General features: G+C 39.6%; 1 pseudogene; it reads right to left on the bottom strand.

The window, feature by feature from the left end:
- Nucleotides 1-7,596: 7,596 nt before the first annotated feature.
- On the bottom strand, nucleotides 7,597-18,685 carry LOC110309708 (V-type proton ATPase subunit S1 pseudogene; annotated as a pseudogene).
- Nucleotides 18,686-26,992: the final 8,307 nt, after the last annotated feature.

Raw genomic sequence — 26,992 nt, forward strand, 5'->3', positions numbered from 1 at the left:
CCCGTGAAGTTCAGTGGAACAAGTTTGAAGACCCAAACAACAGTACACAAAACTTCAGCCATTTAATATTTGACAAAGAAACAACATAAACTCATTGAGATTAAACAATAGATTATGGAATGGCAAGTTGGATCAAAGAAGAAGTCAATAAGAAAATTAAAAATTGCTCTTCCGGTCAGAAAAGCACCGGGGTAGCTAGGGCGCAGGGTCGGCTGACACTCGCTAGCTACCCACAACACCCGCCACAGGATCTTAAGACTTCTGGTGAGTGGAACACAGCTTCTGCTCCAATCCAATTGCGCGTGGGACCTGAGACTGCATTAATTAGGGAAACAGAAAACTGGCCTGAGTAGGGCCACAGGCCTCTTCCGGCCTGAACAGCACTGAGGTAGCTAGAGCGCAGGGTCGGCTGACACCCGCCAGCTACCCACGACCCCCGCCACAGGATTTTGAGACTTCTGGTGAGTGGAACACAGCTTCTGCTCCAATCTTTAAACAGTGACAACCACAACAACTAACCCCAGAGATTACCAGATGGCGAAAGGTAAACGTAAGAATCTTACTAACAGAAACCAAGACCACTCACCATCATCAGAACCCAGCATTCCCACTTCACCCAGTCCAGGGCACCCCAACACACCGGAAAAGCTAGACACGGATCTAAAAGCATATCTCATGATGATGGTAGTGGACTTCAAGAAGGACTTTAATAACACACTTAAAGAAATACAAAGGAACACTGGTAAACAGGTAGAAGACATGAAAGAGGAAGCACAAAAATCCCTTAAAGAATTGCAGGAGAACACTGCTAAAGAGTTACAAATCCTTAAAGAAAAACAGGACAACATAATCAAACAGGTAGAAGTCCTTACAGAAAAAACAGGAAAACACATCCAAACAGATGATGGAAATGAACAAAACCATACTAGACCTAAAAAGGGAAGTGGACACAATAAAGAAAACCCAAAATGAGGCAACACTGGAGATAGAAACCCTAGGAAAGAAATCTGGAACCGTAGATGTGAGCATCACCAACAGAATACAAGAGATGGAAGAGAGAATCTCAGGTACAGAAGACTCCATAGAGAACATCAGCACAACAATCAAAGAAAATACAAAATCCAAAAAGATCCTATCTCAAAACATCCAGGAAATCCAAAACACAATGAGAAGAACAAACAAAGATAATAGGAGTAGATGAGAATGAAGGTTTTCAACTCAAAGGACTGGCAAATATCTTCAAAAAAAATTATAGAAGAAAACTTCCCAAATCTAAAGAAAGAGATGCCCATGAACATACAAGAAGCCTACAGAACTTCAAATAGACTGGACCAGAAAAGAAATACCTCCCGACACATAATAATCAGAACAACAAATGCTCTAAATAAAGATAGAATACTAAAAGCAGTAAGAGAAAAAGGCCAAGTAACATATAAAGGCAAGCCTATCAGAATTACACCAGATTTTTCACCAGAGACTATGAAAGCCAGAAGATCCTGAACGGATGTTATACAGACACTAAAAGAACACAAATTCCAGCCCAGGCTACTATACCCAGCCAAATTCTCAATTAACATAGATGGAGAAACCAAAGTATTCCACGACAAAACCAAATTCACACATTATCTCTCCATGAATCCAGCACTTCAAAGGATAATAACAGAAAAAAAACCAATACAAGGACAGGAACCATGCCCTAGAAACAACAAGAAGGTAATCCCTCAACAACCTAAAAGAAGACAGCCACAAGAACAGAATGCCACCTTTAACAACAAAAATAACAGGAAATAACAATTACTTTTCCTTAATATCTCTTAATATCAATGGAATCAACTCCCCGATGATAAAAAGACATAGACTAACAAACTGGCTACACAAACAAGACCCAACATTTTGCTGCTTACAGGAAACTCATCTCAGAGAAAAAGATAGACACTACCTCAGAATGAAAGGCTGGAAAACAATTTTCCAAGCAAATGGTATGAAGAAACAAGCTGGAGTAGCCATTCTAATATCTGATAAGATTGACTTCCAACCCAAAGTCATTAAAAAAGACACTTCATACTCATCAAAGGTAAAATCCTCCAAGAGGAACTAGACAAGGCTGTCCACTTTCTCCATACCTATTCAACATTGTACTTGAAGTCCTAGCCAGAGCAATTCGACAACAAAAGGAGATCAAAGGGATACAAATTGGAAAAGATGAAGTCAAAATATCACTTTTGGCAGATGATATGATAGTATATATAAGTGACCCTAAAAATTCCACCAGAGAACTCCTAAACCTGATAAACAGCTTCGGTGAAGTAGCTGGATATAAAATTAACTCAAACAAATCAATGGCCTTTCTCTACACAAAGAATAAACAGGCTGAGAAAGATATTAGGGAAACAACACCCTTCTCAATAGTCAGAAATAATATAAAATATCTTGGCGTGACTCTAACTAAGGAAGTGAAAGATCTGTAAAATAAAAACTTCAAGTCTCTGAAGAAAGAAATTATAGAAGATCTCAGAAGATGGAAAGATCTCCCATGCTCATGGATTGGCTGGATCAACATTGTAAAAATGGCTATCTTGCCAAAAGCAATCTACAGATTCATTGCAATCCCCATCAAAATTCCAACTCAATTCTTCAATGAATTAGAAAGTGCAATCTGCAAATTCATCTGGAATAACAAAAAACCTAGGATAGCAAAAACTCTTCTCAAGGATAAAAGAACCTCTGGTGGAATCACCATGCCGGACCTAAAGCTTTACTACAGAGCAATTGTGATAAAAACTGCATGGTACTGGTATAGTGACAGACAAATAGACCAATGGAATAGAATTGAAGACCCAGAAATGAACCCACACACCTACGGTCACTTGATCTTCGACAAGGGAGCTAAAAACATCCAGTGGAAGAAAGACAGCATTTTCAACAAATGGTGCTGGCACAACTGGTTGTTACCATGTAGAAGAATGCGAAATGATCCATTCCTATCTCCTTGTACTAAGGTCAAGTCTAAGTGGATCAAGGAACTTCACATAAAATCAGAGACACGGAAACTTATAGAGGAGAAAGTGGGGAAAAGCCTTGAAGATATGGGCACAGAACAGCAATGGCTTGTGCTGTAAGATCGAGAATTGACAAGTGGGACCTCATGAAACTGCAAAGCTTCTGCAAGGCAAAAGACACCATCAATAAGACAAAAAAACCACCAACAGATTGGGAAAGGATCTTCACCTATCCTAAATCAGATAAGGGACTAATATCCAATATATATAAAGTACTGAAGAAGGTGGACTCCAGAAAGTCAAATAACCCCATTAAAAAATGGGGCTCAGAACTGAACAAAGTATTCTCACTTGAGGAATACCGAATGGCAGAGAAGGACCTGAAAAAATGTTCAACATCCTTAATCATCAGGGAAATGCAAATCAAAACAACCCTGAGATTCCACCTCACACCAGTTAGAATGGCTAAGATCAAAAATTCAGGTGACAGCAGATGTTGGTGAGGATGTGGAGAAAGAGGAACACTCCTCCATTGTTGGTGGGATTGCAAGCTTGTACAACCACTCTGGAAATCAGTCTGGTGGTTCCTCAGAAAATTGGACATAGTACTACCGGAGGATTCAGCAATACCTCTTCTGGGCATATATCCAGAAGATGTCCCAACCGGTAAATAGGACACATGCTCCACTATGTTCATAGCAGCCCTATTTATAATAGCCAGAAGCTGGAAAGAACCCAGATGTCCCTCAACAGAGGAATGGATACAAAAATTATGGTACATTTACACAATGGAGTACTACTCAGCTATTAAAAAGAATGAATTTATGAAATTCCTAGCCAAATGGATGGGCCTGGAGGGCATCATCTTGAGTGAGGTAACACAATCACAAAGGAACTCACACAATATGTATTCACTGATAAGTGGATATTAGCCCAAAACTTAGGATACCCAAGATATAAGATACAATTTGCTAAACGCATGAAACTCAAGAAGAATGAAGACCAAAGTGTGGACACTGTGCCCCTTCTTAGAATTGGGAACAAAACACCCAGGGAAGTAGTTACAGAGACAAAGTTCGTAGCTGTGATGAAAGGATGGACCATTTAGAGACTACCGTATCCAGGGATCCATCCCTTAATCAGCTTCTAAACGCTGACACCATTGCATACACTAGCAAGATTCTGCTGAAAGGACCCAAATATAGCTGTCTCTTGTGAGACGATGCTGGGGCCTAGCAAACACAGGAGTGGATGCTCACAGTCAGCTATTGGATGTATCACAGGGCTCCCAATGGAGAAGCTAGAGAAAGTACCCAAGGAGCTAAAGGGATCTGCAACCCTATTGTTGGAACAACATGATGTACTAACCAGAACCCCGGAGCTCTTGTCTCTATCTGCGTATGTATCGAAAGATGGCCTAGTCGGCCATCACTGGAAAGAGAGGCCCATTGGACTTGCAAACTTTATATGTCCCAATATAGGGGAATGCCAGGGCCAAAAGAATGGGAATGGGTGCGTAGGGAAGTGGGGGGCGCTATGGGGGACTTTTGGTATAGCATTGGAAATGTAATTGAGGAAAATATGTAATAAAAATATTAAAAATTAAAAAAAAGAAATCATAAACCATTCTCACTCCAAAAAAAAAGAAAATTAAAAATTTCCTAGAATACAATGAATATGCAGACAATATAATAAAGTTTCTTGAACATATTAAAAGCAAACTTAAGGCAAAATGTATAGATCTGAATTTCTCCTGGCTAGAAGAGGTGCAGGGTTAAAGATGGAACAGAAATTGAGGGAGTGAAGACCAATAGCTGGCCCAGCCTTAGACCCATACCATGAGAGAGAGCCCATGTCTGACAGTATTAATGATATTCTGCTATACTGGCAGACAGGAGCCTATCATAACTTTCATCTAAGAGGCAACACCCACAACTTATGGAACAGATGCAGAGACCTACATAATGTGGAACTTGGGGAATCTAGTGGAAGATGGGGAAGAAGGATTCAAAGTGCCAGAGGGGTCAAGGACACCAAAAATATACAGAATCTACTAACCTGGGCTTATAGGGGCCCACAGAGACTGAACTACCAAATAGTTAGCATGAATGGTATGGGCCTAGGTCCTTTGTACATATATAACAATTGCACACCTCAGTCTTCATGTGGTATTCCTAACAGCAGGAGGAGGGACTGTTTCTGGCTCTGATGTCTGCCTTTGGAGCTCTTTTCTCTCAGTGGGTTGCTTTGTCTCATGATAATAGGAAAAGATGCATCTAGTCCTACTGCAAGTTGATATGTTAAGGTAGATTAATATCCATAGGAGTCCTCCCATTTTCTGAGGAGAAAGGGAGGAGGATGGAGGAGAGTGAAGGTAAAAGGGAGGTACTAGGAGGAAAGAAGGGAAGAGAAGTGGCGATCAGGATGTAAAATAAATAAATAAATAAATAAATAAATAAATAAATAAATAAGTAAATTAATAAAAAAGTCTTAAATATATGACTTATTGATGCAACTCAGTAGTTTGGAAAAACAAAATCAACTTGAAGATGGAACAAGAAATAAAAAGCAAGAGCAGAAATTAATGAAACATTAGCAAAGAAATAATACATGGAATCAACAAAGCCAAGAGTGGTTTTTTTGAGAAGTTAAACAAGACTGACTAGCCCTTGGTCTACCTAAGCAAAAGAAAACAAACAAACAAAAATGACCCAATTTAGCATCATCAGAGAAACATAGAAACATTAAAACAGCCACCAAAGAAATTAAGCATACTATAAATGCTATAAAAACCTGTATTTCATTATGTTAGAAAATCTGAAGGAAATGAGTTAATATCTTGATTCACCTAAACCAACAAAGTCAAACCAAGAGGAGATCAACAACTTTTCAGACCTGTAACAAATGAAGAATTCAAAACATTAATTTAAAAGTCACCTGACTAAGAAAAGCCAAGGCTCAAGTGTATTCATAGTAAAATTAAAATCTACAAAACAAAATTAACCTAGAGAAACTAGAGCACTTTTTATTCTTTTTTAAAAATTAAATTAAATTACTTATTCACTTTACATCTTAGTATTAGTCCCTGTCTGCTTTCAGAACTCCCTCACTCCCTCATGCAAATCCTCTGCCCATTCCACCTTGTCCTTCCCTCCTTTGAGATGGGGTAACATGCTCTGGGTTTTAACACATTACATCAAGTTGCTGCAGGACTAGGAACATTCTCTCCCACTATTCCAGTTGTTGATGGACTCACATGAAGACCAAGCTGCTCATATGCTACACATGTGCAGAGGACCTAGGTCCAGCCTACATATACTCTTTGGTTGGTGATTCAGTTTCTGGCAACCATTAAGGTTCAGGTTAGTGTACTCTGTTGGTCTTCTTATGAAGTCCCTCAAATACCTTTATAAAGCTGTTATTTTTCTAATGTCAAGTTCAGGTAAAGACAACAAAACCTCCAAACCATGGGGTAGTAATCATAAATGCCAAAAATTTAAAAATAAAATACTTACAAACAGAATTCATGTATATATAATAATGATCAACCAATAATCAAGCTGGATTTATCCTAGAAATGAAAGGATAATTCATCATATGTAAGTCAATAAATGGGCTTAAAAACAAACAAACAAACAAACAAACAAACAAACAAACAAACAAACAGAACCTCCAAACAACAATAACAAATGATCATGTCAACAAATGCACAAAAGGTCTTGGACAACATCCAACATGCCTTCTTCCTAAAGTTCCAATAGTGTGGAACTGGAGGAAACATATCTCAACACAATAAAGGCTATATATAACAAGCCCATAGCCATACCATTCTATATGGAGAAAAATTTGAAGAAGTTTCATAAAAGTTAGGGATGTGACAGGGCTGTCCACTATCTACACTATTTACTAGTCTACTATTTCTTTTCTTTTTCATGGCCACATGTCTTATTTTATTAGGAAGGAAACAACAGAACACCTCCCTCCTGTCTCTTAACAGGCAATTCTCATAGGAAAAAAACAGAAATCTAGTGAGCACACTTTGTTCACCAGTCCTCGTGGTGGTTTCTTCCTTATCCAGACACAGAAATAAACCTCAGTGTATCACTCATTCTTAACACATCCCTTCCTCAAAAAAATCATAACAGCTAAGCTGGACAGAGAGTTAAGCAGCCTTTCCATATCTCTCAAATTCAAGGAACCTCAAGTTCATGGCTGTTACTGGAAACTCCATAAAGCTTGTGGAGTGAGCATTTACTACACAAAAGCACTGTAAACAGCAAGAGATAATAGCGGAGGGGCGAGAATGAATAAGGAGAAAGGGGAAAACGGGGACCCTAGCATTAATGTGTTTTCCCCTCTTGATGATGAGGCCAGGAAGATTTATCTAATATTTATGAAGAATACACTTTGTTGGTAGAGATTAGGAATAGCCCCAGGGAAGTCCCTCATCAGGTTAAAGAGGAAGCAAGACAAATTAAGGGTAGTGTAGGGTTTATGCGATAGTAGGAAGAGGACAAACCTTTTCATCCACTGTGTTACAAAATGGAAACATGACAACCTAGATGCCAACACTTCCTCAATCCCTCTCTGGTATATGTCACACTATCTGTGTCAAAGTGATGGTGGAACCCTTGTGCTTATCAAAGCAATCCATCATCTTTAGGCTGGGTATCATGTGCAGACCATAGGTGAATATGAGAATCATGAAGAGTGTGGTGAGCAGCCCCATAAAGATGCTGGGAGGGAATCTAGAACAGTTGCTAGCATAGAAGCACTATTCACCAGTCACATTGAAGGCCTGGATCTGGAAGTTATGAAGAGTCATCTGCCAGAGTGAGGGCACATTGGTCAGAAAGAGATTGCCTTTCTTCCTCAGACTGCTAACATACTCAAAGTGGAAAGAATAGATCCTAGGTCCTGTGACTTGGGAAACATTGAAGTGAGCAACAGAGCCATTGCCATGGATTCCAAGTCATTCCATGGTAAACCAATACTGGCCAGATACTGGGTAGAAGCGACTAGCCAGAATGAACTGGAATGTCACTGTTGCACCAAAGAGTGGCTCATAGGTCAGTGAAAGCATGGTAAAGGAGTCATTCCAGATGGAGCTGGTCAAGTTAAGATTCTCAACACCAAAGTTGAGGGAGGTCAAGACTTTCCACTCGTCTTTGTATGCCACAGAGAAGTTTTGTGCCCAAATCAGGATCCTTGGGGCAATGTCATTGTAACTCACAGGAGAATGGATCACAAGTGATGCCACCTGAGTCTGAAGCAGCTGGCAACCTAGACTCCCAGCCACCATGGCTATACCATGGGCCACTCTAGAAGGGCAGACTGAAGTAAGAACTATGGTGTAAGGGACATGTTCAGACTTGAGTGTGCTCAACACATGTCTGATGGAATCATCTTTACCTGTGATGACCTCTCTGGGCACCCTTAAACTGGAGCTGGCTGTTAGGCCAGACAGATGGGCAGCAAGTTAGGAAGGCTGACATTAAACTTCAGCTCCTTTAGGGTAGTTAGACCCACATTCAGGGGACTAGTCCCAAGCTTCCCCTGTAGGTAGGTGGTCAGAGTGCTGATTGCACAGCAGTCCACAGGAGGAAGCCCCTCCTCCTGTGAAGAGGGGATCAAGTCCAGGGAACTCTCCAGGTTAGAAAAGGCACTGTCCTGCTTATTTCAAACAAACCACCATATGCTCTGAAATCCTCAATGCTTATCTTGTCCTGCAGGAGCAGCAGTACATTGCAGGGGCCCAGTTCCAGGGCAGGGTCTACGTAGGCAGAAAGCTGCATATTGCTGGTGATATGACCCTCATGGGTGTTGGCCACAGGAGCCCACAGGTCCCACTGTTGCTGCCATCATAGCCTCAGCCTTCAGTGTCTAGGTGTCTGAGGCCACTGCAGATTAGATGACCCTATACTCCATTTCAATACAGTGCATTAAGCACTAACTAGGGCATGAAGACAAGAGAGGAATTAAGTGAATACAAGCAGGAAAGGAAGGCAAACTCTCCTTATTTAGAGACAAGGTGATATTGCACATAAAAAAAATCCAAAAATTTTACCAGAAAATGTCTAAAAAGAATATTTTCAGAATCATAGCAGTTTATAAAATCAGTGTACAAAATCAGTATCTTTTCTATATGAATAATAAACATACTAAAATGAGATTATGGAATCCCATTCACAAGATCTTCAAAAAATAATCTAGGACTAAACTTAACAATAAAGGTAGAAAATCTTTGTAATGAAAAGTTTAAATCTCTGATGTAAAAGGTCAAGACACTAGAAGACTGAAAGGTCTCTCATACTCATGGATTGTTAGAATAAGTATTGTGACAATGGCCATCCTATTAAAACAATTTTTAAGGTTTTTTATAAATGTTAATTAGGTATTTTCTTCATTTAAATTTTCAATGCTACCCCAAAAGTCCCCCATACCCTACCCTCCAACTCCCATACTCCACAGTCCCACTTCTTGGACCTGCTATTCCCCTGTACTGGGGCATATAAATTTGCATGACCAATGGATCTCTCTTTCTACTGAGGGCCCACTAGGCCATCTTCTGCTACATATGCAGCTAGAGACACGAGCTCTGGGGGGTACTGGTTAGTTCATATTGTTGTTCCACCTATAGGGTTGCAGTTCCCTTTAGCTCCTTGGGTACTTTCTCTAGCTCCTCCTTTGGAGCCCTGTGATCCATCCAATAGCTGACTGTGAGCATCCACTTCTGTGTTTGCTAGGCCCAAGAATAGCCTCACAAGAGAAAGCTATATCAGGATTCTTTCAGCAAAATCTTGCTAGTGTATACAATGGTATCAGCGTTTAGAGGCTGATTATGGGATAGATCCCCGGGTATGGCAGTCTCTAGATGGTCCATCCTTTCGTCTCAGCTCCAAACTTTGTCTCTATAACTCCTTCCATGGGTGTTTTGTTCCCAATTTTAAGAAGAGGCAAAGTGTCCACGCTTTGGTCTTCGTTCTTCTCGAGTTTCATGTGTTTTACAAATTGTATCTTATATGTTGGGTATTCTAAGTTTCTGGGCTAATATCCACTTATCAATGAGTACATACATTTGTGAGTTCTTTTGTGATAGGGTTATCTCACTCAGGATGATGCCCTCCAGGTCCATCCATTTACCTAGGAATTTCATAAATTCATTCTTCTTAATAGCTGAGTACTCCATCGTGTAAATGTACCACATTTTCTGTATCCATTCCTCTGTTGAGGAGCATCTGAGTTCTTTCCAGCTTCTGGCTATTATAAATAAGGCTGCTATGAACATAGTGGAGCATGTGCCCTTCCTACTGGTTGGAACATCTTCTGGATATATCCCCAGGAGAGGTATTGCGGCATCCTCCGGTAGTACTATGTCCAGTTTTCTGAGGAATCGCCAGACTGATTTCCAGAGTGGTTGTACAACTTGCAATCCCATCAACATGGAGGAGTGTTCCTTTTTCCCCACATCCTGGCAAGCATCTGCTGTCACATGAATGTTTGATCTTAGCCATTCTGACTGGTGTGAGGTGGAATCTCAGGGTCATTTTGATTTGCATTTCCCTGATGATTAAGGATGCTGAACAATTTTTCAGGTGTTTCTCAGCCATTCGGTATTCCGCAGGTGAGAATTCTTTTTTTTTTTTTTTTTTTTTTTTAGCTCTGAGCCATATTTTTTAATGGGGTTATTTGATTTTCTGGAGTCCATCTTCTTGAGTTCTTTATATATATATTGGGTATTAGTCCCCTATCTGATTTAGGACAGGTAAAGACCCTTTCCCAATCTGTTGGTGGCTTTTTTGTCTTATGGATGGTGTCTTTTGCTTTACAGGAGCTTTGCAATTTTATGAGGTCCCTTTTGTCGATTCTCAATTTTTTTAAAATTGGGTATTTATTTTCGATTCTCAATCTTATAGCACAAGCCATTGCTGTTCTATTCAGGAATTTTTCCCCTGTGCTGGTATCTTCGAGACTTTTCCGCACTTTCTCCACTATAAGTTTCAGTGTCTCTGGTTTTATGTGGAGTTCCTTGATCTACTTAGATTTGACCTTAGTACAAGGAGATAGGAATGGATCAATTCACATTCTTGTACATGTTAACCGCCAGTTGTGCCAGCACCATGTGTTGAAAATGCTGCCTTTTTTCCACTGGATGGTTTTAGCTCCCTTTTCAAAGATCAAGTGATCATAGGTATGTGGCTTCACTTCTGGGTCTTCAATTCTATTCCATTGGTCTATTTGTCTGTCACTATACCAGTATCATGCAGTTTTTATCACAATTGCTCTGTAGTAAAGCTTTAGGTTAGGCATGGTGATTCCACCAGAGGTTCTTTTATCCTTGAGAAGAGTTTTTGCTATCCTAGGTTTTTTGTTATTCCAGATGAATTTGCAGATTGCTCTTTCTAATTCGTTGAAGAATTGAGTTGGAATTTTGATGGGGATTGCAGTGAATCTGTAGATTGCTTTTGGCAAGATAGCCATTTTCACTATATTGATCCTGCCAATCCATGAGCATGGGAGATCTTTCCATCTTCTGAGTTGTTTTTTAATTTCTTTCTTCAGAGACTTGAAGTTCTTATCATACGGATCTTTCACTTCCTTAGTTAGAGTCACGCCAAGGTTTCTTATATTATTTGTGACTATTGAGAAGAGTGTTGTTTTCCTAATTTCTTTCTCAGCCTGTTTATTCTTTGTGTAGAGAAAGGCCATTAACTTGTTTGAGTTAATTTTATATCCAGCTACCTCACTGAAGCTGTTTATCAGGTTTAGGAGTTCTCTGGTGGAATTTTTAGGGTCACTTATATATACTATCATATCATCTGCAAAAAGTGATATTTTGACTTCTTTTTTTCCAATTTGTATTCCCTTGATGTCCTTTTGTTGTCAAATTGTTCTAGTTAGGACTTCAAGTACAATGTTGAATAGGTATGGAGAAAGTGGGCAGCCTTGTGTAGTCCCTGATTTTAGAGGGATTGCTGCAAGTTTCTCCCCATTTACTTTGATGTTGGCTACTGGATTGCTGTAGATTGCTTTTATCATGTTTAGGTATGGGCCTTGAGTTCCTGATCTTTCCAAGACTTTTATCATGAATAGGTGTTGGATTTTGTCAAATGCTTTTTGGGCCTCTAATTAGATGATTATGTGGTTTTGTTTTTGAGTTTGTTTATAGAATGGATTTTGTTGATGGATGTCCATATTTTAAACCATCCCTGTATTCCTGGAATGAAACTTACTTGGTCAGGATGTATTCTTGGATTCCGTTAGCGAGAATTTTATTAAGTATTTTTGCATCAATATTCATAGGCGAAATTGGTCTGACGTTCTCTATCTTTTGCGTCTTTCTGTGGTTTAGTTATCAGAGTAATTATGGATTCATAGAATGAATTGGGTCGTGTAACTTCTGCTTCTATTTTGTGGAATAGTTTGTGAAGAATTGGAATTAGATCTTCTTTGAAGGTCTGATAGAACTTTGCACTAAACCCATTTGGTCCTCGGCTTTTTTTTTTGGTTGAGAGACTATTAATGACTGCTTCTATTTCTTTAGGGGATATAGGCCTGTTTAGATCAGTAACATGATCCTGATTTAACTTTTTACTTGGTATCTGTCTAGAAATTTATCCATTTCTTCCAGGTTTTCCAGTTTTGTTGAGTATAGCCTTTTGTAGAAGGATCTGATGGTGTTTTGGATTTCTTCAGGATCTGTTGTTATGTTTCCCTTTTCATTTCTGATTTCGTTAATTAGGATGGTGTCTCTGTGAACTCTAGTGAGTCTGGCTAATGGCTTATCTATGTTGTTGATTTTCTCAAAGAACCAGCTGCTGGTTTGGTTGATTCTTTGAATAGTTCTTCTTGTTTCCACTTGGTTGATTTCGCCCCTGAGTTTGACTATTTCCTGCAGTCTACTCCTCTTGGGTGAATTTGCTTCCTTTCGGTTGTGAGCTTTTCCTTGTTTTGTCAAGCCACTAGTGTGTGCTCTCTCTACTTTCTTTTTGGAGGCAGTCTGAGCTATGAGCTTTCCTCTTAGAAATGCTTTCATTGTGTCCCATAAGTTTGGGTATGTTGTGGCTTCATTTTCATTAATCTCTAAAAAGTCCTTAATTTCTTTCATTATTCCTTCCTTGACCAAGGTATCATTGTGAAGAGTGTTGTTCAGTTTTCATGTGAATGTTGGCTTTCTATTATTCATGTTGTTATTGAAGATCAGCCTTAGTCCATGGTGATCTGATAGGATGCATGGGATAATTTCAATATTTTTGTATCTGTTGAGGCCTGTTTTGTGAGCAATTATATGGTCAATTTTGGAGAAGGTACCATGAGGTGCTGAGAAGAAGGTATATCCTTTTGTTTTAGGATAAAATGTTTTTAGATATCTGTTAAATCCATTTGTTTCAAAGCTTCAGTTAGTTTCACTGTGAACCTGTTATTTTCTGTTTCCATGATCTGTCCATTGATGAAAGTGGTGTTTTGAATTCTCCCACTATTATTGAGTGAGGTGCAATGTGTCCTTTGAGCTTTACTAAAGTTTCTTTAATGAATGTGGCTGCCCTTGCATTTGGAGTATAGATATTCAGAATTGAGAGTTCCTCTTGGAGGATTTTATCTTTGTTGAGTATGAATTGTCCCTCCTTGTCTTTTTTGATAACTTTGGGTTGGAAGTTGATTTTATTCGACATTAGGATGGCTACTCCAGCTTGTTTCTTCAGACCATTTGCTTTGAAAATAGTTTTCCAACCTTACACTCTGAGGTATTGTCTGTCTTTTTCCCTGAGATGGGTTTCCTGTAAGCAGCAAACTGTTGGGTCCTGTTTGTTTAGCCAGTCTGTTAGTCTATGTCTTTTTATTGGGGAATTGAGTCCATTGATATTAAGAGATATTAGGGAAAAGTAATTGTTTCTTCCTATTATTTTTGTTGTTAGAGTTGGCATTCTGCTCTTTGGCTGTCTTCTTTTAGGTTTGTTGAAGGATTACTTTCTTGCTTTTTCTAGGGCGTGGTTTCCGTCCTTGTATATTTTCTGTCATTATTCTTTGAAGGGCTGAATTCGTGGAAAGATAATGTGTGAATTTTGTTTTGTTGTGGAATACTTTGGTTTCTCCATCTATGGTAATTGAAAGTTTTGCTGGGTATGGTAGTCTGGGCTGGTATTTGTGTTCTCTTAGTGACTGTATAACATCTGTCCAGGATCTTCTGGTTTTCATAGTCTCTGGTGAAAATCTGATGTAATTCTGATAGGCCTGCTTTTATATGTTTCTTGACCTATTTCCCTTACTGCTTTTAATATTCTATGTCTATTTTGTGTATTTGTTGTTATGATTATTATGTGTCAGGAGGAATTTTTTTTTCTGGTCCAGTCTATTTGGAGTTCTGTGGGCTTCTTGTATGTTCATGGGCATCTTTTTCTTTGGGTTTGGGAAGTTTTCTTCTATAGTTTTGTTGAACATATTTGCTGGCCCTTTAAGTTGAAAATATTCATTCTCATTTACTCCTATTATCCATAGGTTTGGTCTTCTCATTGTGTCCTGGATTTCCTGGATGTTTTGATTTGGGATCTTTTTGCATTTCACATTTTCTTTGATTGTTGTGACAATGTTTTCTATGGAATCTTCTGCACATGAGATTCTCTCTTACATCTCTTGTATTCTGTTGCTGATGCTTGCATCTATGGTTCCAGATTTCTTTCCTAGGGTTTCTACCTCCAGTTTTGCCTCACTTTTGGTTTTCTTTATTGTGTCCACTTCCCTTTTTAGGTCTCGTATGGTTTTTTCATTTCCATCACCTGTTTGATTGTGTTTTCTCTTTTTCTTTAAGGAATTGTAACTCCTGTATTTGTTTAAGTGAGTTATTAAAGTCCTTCTTGATGTCCTCTATCATCATCATGAGATATGCTTTCAAATCTGGTCTATCTTTTTGGGTGTGTTGGGTTGGCCAGGTCTGGGTGGGGTGGGAGTGCTGCTTTCTGATGACGGTGAATGGTCTGGATTTCTGTTTTAAGATTCTTATGTCTGCCTTTCTCCATCTGGTAATCTCTGGAGTTAGTTGTTATAGCTGTCTCTGGTTAGAGTTTGTTCCTCTCGTGATTCTGTTAGCCTCTATCAGCAGACCTGGGAGACTAGCTCTCTCCTCTGAATTTCTGTGGTCGGAGCACTCTCTGCAGGCAAGCTCTCCTCTTACAGGTAAGTTTCACAGATATCTGGCATTTGAACCTCTCTCCTGGCATTAGATGAAGGCCTGAAACAGGACCTGTCCCAGAAGCTGTGTTGCTTCGGCCTGTCAAAGAAGTTGTTAGCTTCTGTAGTCCATACTCTCACCTGCACAGACTAGTCTCAGCGGAACCTGGGAACCAAGATGGCTCCCCCAGATGCTGTGGCAAACCCTCCTGGGTGGGACGGACACCTCTCCTCTGTCAGGGAAGGTGCCTGGATGTCTGGGGCCTAAAACGTGGTCTGCCCTAGAAGCTCTGTGGCTTCTGCCTGTCCCAGAAGCTGTTAGCCTCTGTAGTACACACCGTAACCTGTGCATACTAGTCTCGGCAGAATCCAGGAAAACAGTCTCTTCCAGCCACAACAAAGTTGATATATGTAGTATATGATTGTGATAAAGATTGTGAGAGCAGGCAAAAAACCTGTACAAGTTCAAAAACAAAAAATAAGAAACAAAAATTCTAAACCCTGGAGTTGATGACGGGAAATAGATACAAAGTTCCACCACTATCTAAAAAGCTATTTACAATTGATACCTTCTAGGGAAGACAATATCAATTTCTCAGAGTGTCACTGGATATATCAACCACACCTCAGAGCAGGGCATGCCCCAGAGTAGTTGACCAACACCAACTTAACTCTAAGTCTCTCTCTCTCTCTCTCTCTCTCTCTCTCTCTCTCTCTCTCTCTCTCCATGTGTAAAGAGTGCTATTCATTCATTCATTCATTCATTCATTCATTCATTTTTTGGTTTTTTGGATCCTCTTGACTTTTCATTTGGTGTGCTTGTTTGTTTTTGCCTTTTTGAGAGAAGGATCAAGTCCATAAATTTCAGTGTGTAGAGAGATGGAAAGGATCAGGTATTGGGGGAGCAATATGGTCTACATATAGAGTACAATTTTTTGAAAATTAAAAATCTCAATGTGAAACTTAAACTACTGAAACTGCTAGAAGAAAACATAAGGAGTATCCCATAGGAGCAGAAAAGGACTTTTTGGTCAGACTACATTTGATCAGTAAATAAATTTAAGAACTGACCAAAGGGACTTCACAAAGCAGTAAAAGAAACAATCAATGGAATGACTACCCACCTCTACTATGGTTAGAGAATTGATATCCAGAATATATAAAATAGTAAAGTGTCTAGAAAACAAATGGTTCACTGGTATGAACAGAGTTTTTAAAAGACAAAAATGGCTAAGAAATATTCCCAAAAGCATTTAACATTTTAAGAAATCGGGGAATCCAAATTAAAACTACTATGAGAGTTAATCTTATTGGATCAGAAAACTAAGATCAGGAAACTACTGACAGTAAATGCAATCAAGTATGTGGCAGAGAAAGAGAAACTCTCATTTGGCATATACCCAAAAGATGCTCCACCCTATCACATGAACACGTGCTCTACTATGTTCATAGCAGCCTTATTTATAATAGCCCTAAGCTGGAAAGAACCCAGATGTCCCTCAAGTGAAGGTTGGATACAGAAGATGTGGTTCATTTGTACAATGGAATACTCTTCTGCTTTAAAAAAATGAAGACATCATGAATTTTGCAGGCAAATGGATGGTACTAGAAAATATCATCCTGAGTGAGGTAACTCAGACCCAAAAGAAATACTTGGTATGTACTCACTGATTTGCCAAAAAATACAGAATACCTAGTACACAACTCACAGACCTTAAGAAGTATAACAAGCAGAAAGGCCCAAACAAGGATGTTTTAATTCCACTTAGAAGGGGAAAGGAAATAATCATAGGAGGCAGAGGGAGAGAGGGACCTGGGTAAGGGAGTTGAGAGGGAAGGAAAAAAAGGAACAAGATCAGGTATGGGGGGAGCAGGAGAGAAGCCCAGAGGGCCAAGAGAATGAATGGACATAGGCAGAGTAGGGGTGGTGGTGGGAGTGTGGGACCACCTAGAAAGTATCAGAGATGCGGGAAGTGAGAGACTCTAAGGACTCAGTGGGGTTGACCTTAGCCAACATGCCCAATATTGGTGAAAGAGAACTCAATGAGCCCACTTCCAGTAGATAGACAGGCCTCAGGCAGAGGGACAGGAACACAGTTAAAATTTCTGACCAAGAACTGTTCCTGTTTAAAAGAACTGTAGGGACAAAATGGAGAAGAAACTGAAGGAACAGTGTTCCAATGACTGGTCCAACTTGGGATCCATCTATGGAAAGGCACCAGGCCTGACACTAGTACTGATGCTATGATGTGCTTACAGATGGAAGCCTGGCATGGCTGTCTCCTGAGAGACCCTACCAGCAGCTGACTGAAACAGATGCAGATACATACAACCAACTATTGAACTGAAGATGGGGACCTCTACGGTTGAATTAGGGGAAGGAGTGATGAAAGTGAAGGGGAAAGTGACTCCATAGGAAAACCAGCAAACTCAGTTTACTCAGACCCCAGAGAGCTTCCAGAGACTGAGCCACCAACGAGGAGCATACATGGGCCAGTTTGAGGCCCCTGGTACAAATATAGCAAAGGATATCCTGGTCAGGACTTAGTGGTAGAAGATACGCCTAATTGTATTTTATTTTTTCCACTTTTTTATTAGGTATTTACTTCATTTACATTTCAAATGCTATCCTGAAAGTCCCCTATACCCTCCCCCCTCCCTTACCCATCCACTCCTACTTTTTGGCCCTGGTGTTTCCCCTGTACTGGGGCATATAAATTTTGCAAGACCAAGGGGCCGCTCTTCCAAATGATGGCCAATAGGCCATCTTCTTCTACATATGCAGATAGAGACATGATCTCTGGGGGTACTGGTTAGTTCATATTGTTGTTCTACCTATAGGGTTGCAGACCCCTTCAGCTTTTGGGTACTTTCTCTAGCTCCTCCATTTGGAGGCCCTGTGTTCCATCCAATAGCTGACTGTGAGCATCTACTTCTGTGTTTGCCAGGTATTGACATAGCCTCACAAGAGACAGCTATATCAGGGTCCTTTCAGCAAAATCTTGCTGGTATTTGCAATAGTGTCTGCATTTGGTGGCTGATTATGGGATGGATCCCCAGATGGGGCAGTCTCTGGATGGTCCATCCTTTCGTCGCAGCTCCAAACTTTGTCTCAGTAACTTCTTCCATGGATGTTTTGTTCCCAATTCTAAGAACAGGCAAAGTGTCCACACTTTGGTCTTCGATCTTCATGAGTTTCATGTGTTTTGCAAATTTTATCTTGAGTATTCTAAGTTTCTGGGCTAATATCCACTTATCAGTGAGTGCATATCATGTGTGTTCTTTTGTGATTGGGTTACCTCACTCAGGATGATACACTCCAGATCCATCCATTTGCCTAGGAATTTCATAAATTCATTCTTTTTAATAGTTGAGTAGTACTCCATTGAGTAAATGTACCACATTTTTCTGTATCCATTCCTCTGTTGAGGGACATCTGGGTTCATTCCAGCTTCTCACTATTATAAATAAGACTGCTATGAACATAGTGGATCAAGTTTTCTTATTACCTGTTTGATCATCTTCTGGATATATGCCCAGGAGTGGTATTGCTGGATCCTCCAGTAGAACTATATCCAATTTTCTGAGGAACCGCCAGATTGATTTCCAGAGTAGTTGTACAAGCTTATAATCCCACCAACAATGGAGGAGTGTTCCTCTTTCTCCACATCCTCGGCAGCATCTGCTGTCACATGAAGTTTTGATCTTAGCCATTCTGACTGGTGTAAGGTGAATCTCAAGTTTGTTTTGATTTGCATTTCCCTGATGATTAAGGATGTTGAACATTTTTTCAGGTGCGTCTCAGCCATTCAGTATTCCTCAGTTGAGAATTCTTTGTTTAACTGTGTGCCTCATTTTTTAATGGAGTCCATCTTCTTGACTTGACCTTAGTACAAGGGGATAAGAATGGATCAATTTGCCTTCTTCTACACAATAATGGTCAGTTGTGCCAGCACCATTTGTTGAAAATGCTGTCTTTTTTTCCACTGGATGGTTTTAGCTCCATTGCCAAAGATCAAGTGACCATAGGTGTGTGGGTTCATTTTTGGGTCTTCAATTCTATTCCATTGGTCTACTTGTCTGTCGCTATACCAGTACCATGCAGTTTTTATCACAATTGCTCTGTGTCTTACTCAGGGTTTCTATTCCTGCACAAACATCATGACCAAGAAGCAAGTTGGGGAGGAAAGGGTTTATTCGGCTTACACTTCCATGCTGCTGTTCATCACCAAAGGAAGTCAGGACTGCAACTCAAACAGGTCAGGGAGCAGAAGGTGATGCAGAGGCCATGGAGGGATGTTCTTTATTGGCTTGCCTCCCCTGGCTTGCTCAGCCTACTCTTATAGAACCCAAGACTACCAGCCCAGGGATGGTCCCACCCACGAGGGGCCTTTCCCCCTTGATCACTAATTGAGAAAATGCCTTACAGTTGGATCTCATGGAGGCATTTCCTCAACTGAAGCTCCTTTCTCTGTGATAACTCCAGCTGTGTCAAGTTGACACAAAAATAGCCAGTACAATTGACCCCTTGTCAACTTGACACACAAACACATCACTAGTAAGCCTCAACCCTTACATTCTTTTTCATCCCCAAGATCTAAATAACTTTAAAAGTCCCACAGTCTTTACATATTCTTAAAATTTCAATCTCTTTAAAATATCCATCTCTTTTAAAATCCAAAGTCTTTTTACAATTAAAAGTCTCTTAACTGTGGGCTCCACTAAAACAGTTTCTTCCTTCAAGAGGGAAAATATCAGGGCACAGTCACAATCAAAGCAAAAATCAATCTCCAACCGTCCAACGTCTGGGATCCAACTCACGATCTTCTGGACTCCTCCAAGGGCTTGGGTCACTTCTCCAGCCATGCCCTTTGTAGCACACACGTCGTCCTCTGGGCTCCAGATGCCTGTACTCCACTGCTGCTGCTGCTCTTGGTGGTCATCTCGTGGTACTGGCATCTCCAAAACACTGCGTGACCCCTTCAGTCCTGGGCCTTCAATTACAACTGGGGCTGCACCTTCACCAATGGCCTTCCATGGCCTCTCACAGTGCCAAGCCTGAGCTGCTGTGTGACACCTTCATGCCTTCAAAACCAGTACCACCTGGGTGACCCTTACACATTACCAAGTCCCACTGCAGAAGGAGTACAACCTTGCCTATCTCTGGAACACAGCCTCTTTGTGCTTTCAGAAAACACTTCCCAGAAGATGTCACCTCAATGATGCTGGTCTCTTCTTAATCACCGCTAATTTCTTAGCTCCAGCTAACCAGCATCAATAGTCCCAGTAATGCAAAGTTTTTGCTTTAGTAGTTCTGGTATCTTGTTAATCACAGCTGATTCTTCAGCCCCAGCTAACCAGAACTACAGAATCTTCACAATCAAAACAGCAATGGCCCTGAAAAGAGTCTTTAATTTTCCCTCTGAAATTTCACAAGCCAGGCCTCCATCTTCTGCACTGTTCTCAACATTATCTTCCAAGCTCCTACAAAACATCTGACAGAGCTCTTAACAATGAATGGATATTCAAGCCCAAAGTTCCAAAGTCCTTCCACAGTCCTCCCCAAAACATGGTCAGGTTGTCACAGGAATACCCCACTCCTGGTACCAATTTGTCTTAGTCAGGGTTTCTATTCCTGCACAAACATCATGACCAAGAAGCAAGTTGGGGAGGAAAGGGTTTATTCGGCTTACACTTCCATGCTGCTGTTCATCACCAAAGGAAGTCAGGACTGCAACTCAAACAGGTCAGGGAGCAGAAGGTGATGCAGAGGCCATGGAGGGATGTTCTTTATTGGCTTGCCTCCCCTGGCTTGCTCAGCCTACTCTTATAGAACCCAAGACTACCAGCCCAGGGATGGTCCCACCCACGAGGGGCCTTTCCCCCTTGATTACTAATTGAGAAAATGCCTTACAGTTGGATCTCATGGAGGCATTTCCTCAACTGAAGCTCCTTTCTCTGTGATAACTCCAGCTGTGTCAAGTTGACACAAAAATAGCCAGTACACTCTGTAATACAGCTTTAGGTCAGGCAAGGTGATTCCACCAGAGATTCTTTTATCATTGAGAAGAGTTTTTGCTATCCTAGGTTTTTTGTTATTCCAGATGAATTTGCAGATTGCTCTTTCTAATTCGTTGAAGAATTGAGTTGGAATTTTGATGGGGATTGCAGTGAATCTGTAGATTGCTTTTGGCAAGATAGCCATTTTCACTATATTGATCCTGCCAATCCATGAGCATGGGAGATCTTTCCATCTTCTGAGATCTTCTTTAATTTTTTATTCAGAGACTTGAAGTTCTTATCATACAGATCTTTAACTTCCTTAGTTAGTTTCACACCAAGGTATTTTATATTATTTGTGACTATTGTGAAGGTTTTTTTGTTTCCCTAATTTCTTTCTCATCCTGTTTATCCTTTGTGTAGAGAAAGACCATTAATTTGAGTTAATTTTTTATCTAGCTACTGCACTGAAGCTGTTTATTAGATTTAGGAGTTCTCTGGTGGGATTTTTAGGGTCACTTATATATACTATTGTATCATCTGCAAATAGTGATATTTTGACTTCTTCCTTTCCAATTTGAATCCCCTAGACCTCCTTTTGTTTTAAAATTGCTCTGGCTAGGACTTCAAGTATTATATTGAATAGGTAGGGAGAAAGTGGGCAGCCTTGTCTAGTCCCTTATTTTAGTGGGATTTCTTCCAGCTTCTCACCATTTACATTGATGTTGGCTACTGGTTTTCTTTAGATTGCTTTTATTATGTTTAGGTATGGGCCTTGAATTCCTGATCTTTCCAAGATATTTATCATGAATGCATGTTGGATTTTGTCAAAAGGTTTCTCAGCATCCAATGAGATGATCATGTGGTTTTTGTCTTTGAGTTTGTTCATATTGTGGATTATGTTGATGGATTTTCGTATATTAAACAATCCCTGCATCAGTGGGGTGAAGCCTACTTGGTCATGATGGATGACCGTTTTGATGTATTCTTGGATTTGCGAGGATCTTATTGAGTATTTTTGCATCGATATTCATAAGGGAATTTGGTCTGAAGTTCTCTATCTTTGTTAGGTCTTCATGTGGTTCAGGTATCGGAGTAATTGTTGCTTTTTTAATGAAGTGGGTAGAGTACCTTCTCTTTCAAATTTGTGGAATAGTTTGAGAAGAACTGATATTAGGTCTTCTTTGAAGGTCTGATAGAACTCTGCACTAAACCCATCTGCTCCTGGGCTTTTTTTTTTTTTTTTGGTTGCGAGACTATTAATGACTGCTTCTATTTCTTTAGGGATTATAGGACTGTTTAGGTCATTTATCTGATCCTGATTAAACTTTGGTACCTGGTATCTGTCTAGAAATTTGTGCATTTCATTCAGGTTTTCCAGTTTTCTTGAGTATAGCCTTTTGTATTAGGATCTGATTTTTTTTTTTTTTTGATATCTCAGGATCTGTCGTTATGTCTCCCTTTTCATTGATTTTGTTAATTAGGATGCTGTCCCTGTGCCCTCTAGTGAGTCTGGCTAAGGGCTTATCTATGTTGTTGATTTTCTGGAAGAACCAGAACCTGGTTTGTTTGATTCTTTTAATAGTTCTTTTTGCTTCAGCTTTGTTGATTTCGCCCCTGAGTTTGATTATTTCCTGCAGTCTTCTCCTCTTTTGTGAATTTGCTTCCTTTTATTCTTGAGCTTTTACATGTTTTGTCAAGCTGCTAGTGTATGCTCCCTCCAGTTTCCTTTTGTAGGCACTCAGAGCTATGAGTTTTCCTCTTAGAAATGCTTTCATTGTGTCCCATAACTTTGGGTATGTTGTGGCTTCATTTTCATTAAACCCTAAAAAGTCTTTAATTTCTTTCTTTCTTTTTTCCTTGACCAAGGTATCGTTGAGGAGAGTGTTGTTCAGTTTCCACGTGAATGTTGGCTTTCCATTATTTATGTTGTTATTGAAGATCAGCCTTAGTCCATGGTGATCAGATAGGATGCATGGGACAATTTCAATATTTTGTATTTGTTGAGACCTGTTTTGTGACCTATTATATGGTCAATTTTGGAGAAAGTACCATGAGGTGCTGAGAAGAAGGTATATTCTTTTGTTTTAGGCAAAAAATGTTCTGTATATATCTGTTAAATCCATTTGTTTCATAACTTCTCTGAGTTTCTGTTTCCAGGGTCTGTTCAATGATGAAAGTGGGTTATTGAAGTCTCCCACTATTATTGTGTGAGGTGCAATGTGTGCTTTGAGCTTTACTAAAGTTTCCTTAATGAATGTGGTTCCCCTTGCATTTGGAGCATAGATATTCAGAATTGACAGTTCCTCTTGCTAGATTTTACCTTTGATGAGTATGAAGTGCCCCTCTTTGTCTTTTTTTGATAACTTTGGGTTGGAAGTTGATTTTATTGGATATTAGAATGGCTACTCCAGCTTGTTTCTTCAAACTGTTTGCTTGGAAAATTGTTTTCCAGCCTTTCACTCTGAGGCAGTGTCTCTTTTTCCCTGAGCTGTGTAAGCAGGAAAATGTTGGGTCCTGTTTGTGTAGCCAGTCTGCTAGTCTATGTCTTTTTATTTGGGATTTGAATTTATTGATTTTAAGAGGTATTAAGGAAAAGTGATTGTTGCTTCCTGTTATTTTTGTTATTAGAGTTGAGGTTCTGTTCTTGCGGCTGTCTTCTTTTAGGTTTGTTGAAGGATTACTTTCTTGCTTTTTCTAGGTTGTATTTTCCGTCTTTCTATTGGTTTTTTTCCTTTATTATCCTTTGAATGTCTTGATTTGTGGAAAGATATTTTGTGAATTTGGTTTTGTCATGGAATACTTTGGTCTTTCCATATATGGTAATTGAGAGTTTTGCTGGGTATGGTAGCCTAGGCTGGTATTTGTATTCTCTTAGTGTCTGTATAACATCTGTCCAGGATCTTCTGGTTTTCATAGTCTCTGGTGAGAAGTTTGGAGTAATTCTAATAGGCCTGCCTTTATATGTTTCTTGAGCTTTTCCCTTACTTCTTTTTAATATTCTATCTTTATTTGTTGTTCTGGTTATTATGTGTCGGGAGGAATTTCTTTTCTGGTCCAGTCTATTTGGAGTTCTCTAGGCTTCTTGTATGTTCATGGGCATCTCTTTCTTTAGGTTTGGGAAGTTTTCTTCTATAATTTTGTTGAAGATATTTGCTGGCCCTTTAAGTTGAAAATCTTCATTCTCATCTACTCCTATTATCCATAGGTTTGGTCTTCTCATTGTGTCCTCGATTTCCTGGATGTTTTGAGGTAGGATCTTTTTGCATTTCACATTTTCTTTGATTGTTGTGCCGATGTTTTCTATGACATCTTCTGCACCTGAGATTCTCTCATCCATCTCTTGTATTTTGTTGTTGTTGTTCGCATCTATGGTTCCTGATTTCTTTCCTAGGGTTTCCATCTCCTTAGTTGTCTTCCTTTGTGTTTACTTTATTGTTTCTACTTCCAGTTTTAGATCCTGCATGGTTTTGTTCAATTTCATCACCTGATTGGTAGTGTTTTCTTGTAACTCTCTAAGGGATTTTTGAGTTTCCTCTTTAAAGGCTTCTAGCCCTCTACCTGTGTTTTCCTGTATTTCCCTCTTAACGTCCTCCATCATCATCATAAGAAGTGACTTTAGATCCATGTCTTGCTTTTGTGGTGTGATGGTATATCCAGGACTTGCTACTGTGGGAGAGTTTGGTTCTGATGATGCCAAGTAACCTTGGTTTCTGTTGCTTCTCTTCTTATGCTTGCCTCCTGCCATCTGATTATGTCAAGTGCTTGCTACCCTCAATATATCTCATTGGAGCCTCTCCTTCCTATATTCCCAGTTGATTTAGGACTCCTCAGACTCCAGCTTTCTTTGTGATCCTTTGATTGTGGGCTCCTCTGAACCTGAGATTCTATGTGTGTCAGAGTTTTGGCAGTCAAGCTTTCTATGAGACCCTGAAATACTGGTGTGACTCAGCTCCTGTTTTCCTGGGATCCTGTTTTCCTAAAATCCTGGGTGTGTTACAGAGCCTGTAAGTGGTGTCTCCTTTGAAGACCGTCAAGCTCTCTGGTCTGTTCAAAACCAAGGTAAACCAGAACTGGTCAGAAGGAACCCAAGCCTCTGGTTAGTAAGGGCTCTGGTGTCTTTGTTCCTGCTGTAACAGGCCCATCACAATTGGATTGGAGCAGATGTTGTGTTCCACTCACCAGTGATCCCAAGACTGTGTAGAGAGTCCTCTGGGGACTGTGGGTGTGCCCGCCGATTCCGCACCCAAGGTAACCTGGTGCTGGTGCCAACTGGAAGGGACTTGTGCCCCTGGTCAAGCTGATCTTCTGCTTCTCCACTGCTGTCTCAGGCCCTGCATAATTGGATTTGAACAGATGTTGTGTTTCACACACCAATGATCCTAAGATCACAAGGAGAGTCCTCTAGGGACGGTGTGGGTGTTCACTGACTCTGAGCCCTAGGTTACCCGGTGCTGGTCCTGAGAGACTTGAGGTCCCAGGGGAGGGTGAGTCCTGGTGTGTGCCTCTCAGAGGCAAGGGGGGGGGAGAGGAATGGGATAATAAATTGTGGGAAGGAGGACCTAAAGAGGGACAATGAATGGAATGTAAGTAAATAAAACAATAAAAATTGAAACAAAATAAACAAAGGAAATGTTATTTAATGGCAATGTGTTTGTGTGTCAAGTTGGGAAGTGGTCATTTTTTGTCTACTTGACATAAATTATAGTCACCTAGGATGAGCTTCATTTGTATTGGTCTATAGGTACATCTCTGTAGTATTTTCTTGATAAATGATTAATGAGTGGTATGGGAGGGTCTATCCCACAGTGGGTGGTGGTATTCCTGTACTGGTGGTCCTGGTTTGCAGATGAAAGCAAGTTAAGCAATATTCCTTCATGGTATTTCCTGTTAGTTCTTGCCTCCACTTTCCTGCTTTAAAATCTTGTCTTGGCTCCACAGAATGGTGGATTATAATCTGCATACAAGTAATCCTTCTCTTTCCTAAATTGCCTTTGGTCGTGGGTTTCACTGTAGCAATGGAAAATATATCACAGGCTCGGATCATCATGCTATTCTATTTTGTTTTAGGAAACATGATCTTGCTGTGTATCCAACCTCCATTTAAATTAAGTTTGGGATTATAGAAATATTCTAATATTCATAATTCTACATTTTTATTTAAAATTTAACTTTATTTAATAATTGTACATATGTGTGAGGTACAAGATGACATTCAGTATGAAAGTACATGCATGTAACCTTAACATAATTGTCATTAATATTATTTAAAATATTTATCATATTTATATGTAAAAATCACACAAAATTTCAGTCATTGTGTTTGAAACAGAATTAATGTTAGACAAACACATTTACCTTACTACATTATCAAACACAAATGTTGAGTAACTATTCAACTGCACCAGCTGCAAACACTAACCATATTGCTTCTTCTTATACTTTCTAGTGTCCTGTAAACATTATCCTATTCATTTTGAAAAACTTTCTACACATACATGAGAGCATGCATAATTTGACTTCCCATAAATGATATATTATACTTCACACAATGTTTTCCCATGTTATTCATGTTGCTGTAAATAGCACAATTTAATCATTCTTGTGGTTGAATAATATCCATATATGTATATGTATATACACACACATATATACCTGAATATATATTGAATTCAATATATCCATATATATTAACAAATATTTTAAAATATATATATATATATATGCACATATCATCACACACACACACACATATATATATATATACACATATACATATACATATACATATATACTTAAATGTGATTTATTCACTTAAATTTAAAGTT

Source organism: Mus caroli, unplaced genomic scaffold (genome assembly GCF_978045245.1).
Source record: "Mus caroli unplaced genomic scaffold, Mus_caroli_1 scaffold_12, whole genome shotgun sequence".
NCBI lineage: Eukaryota > Metazoa > Chordata > Mammalia > Rodentia > Muridae > Mus > Mus caroli.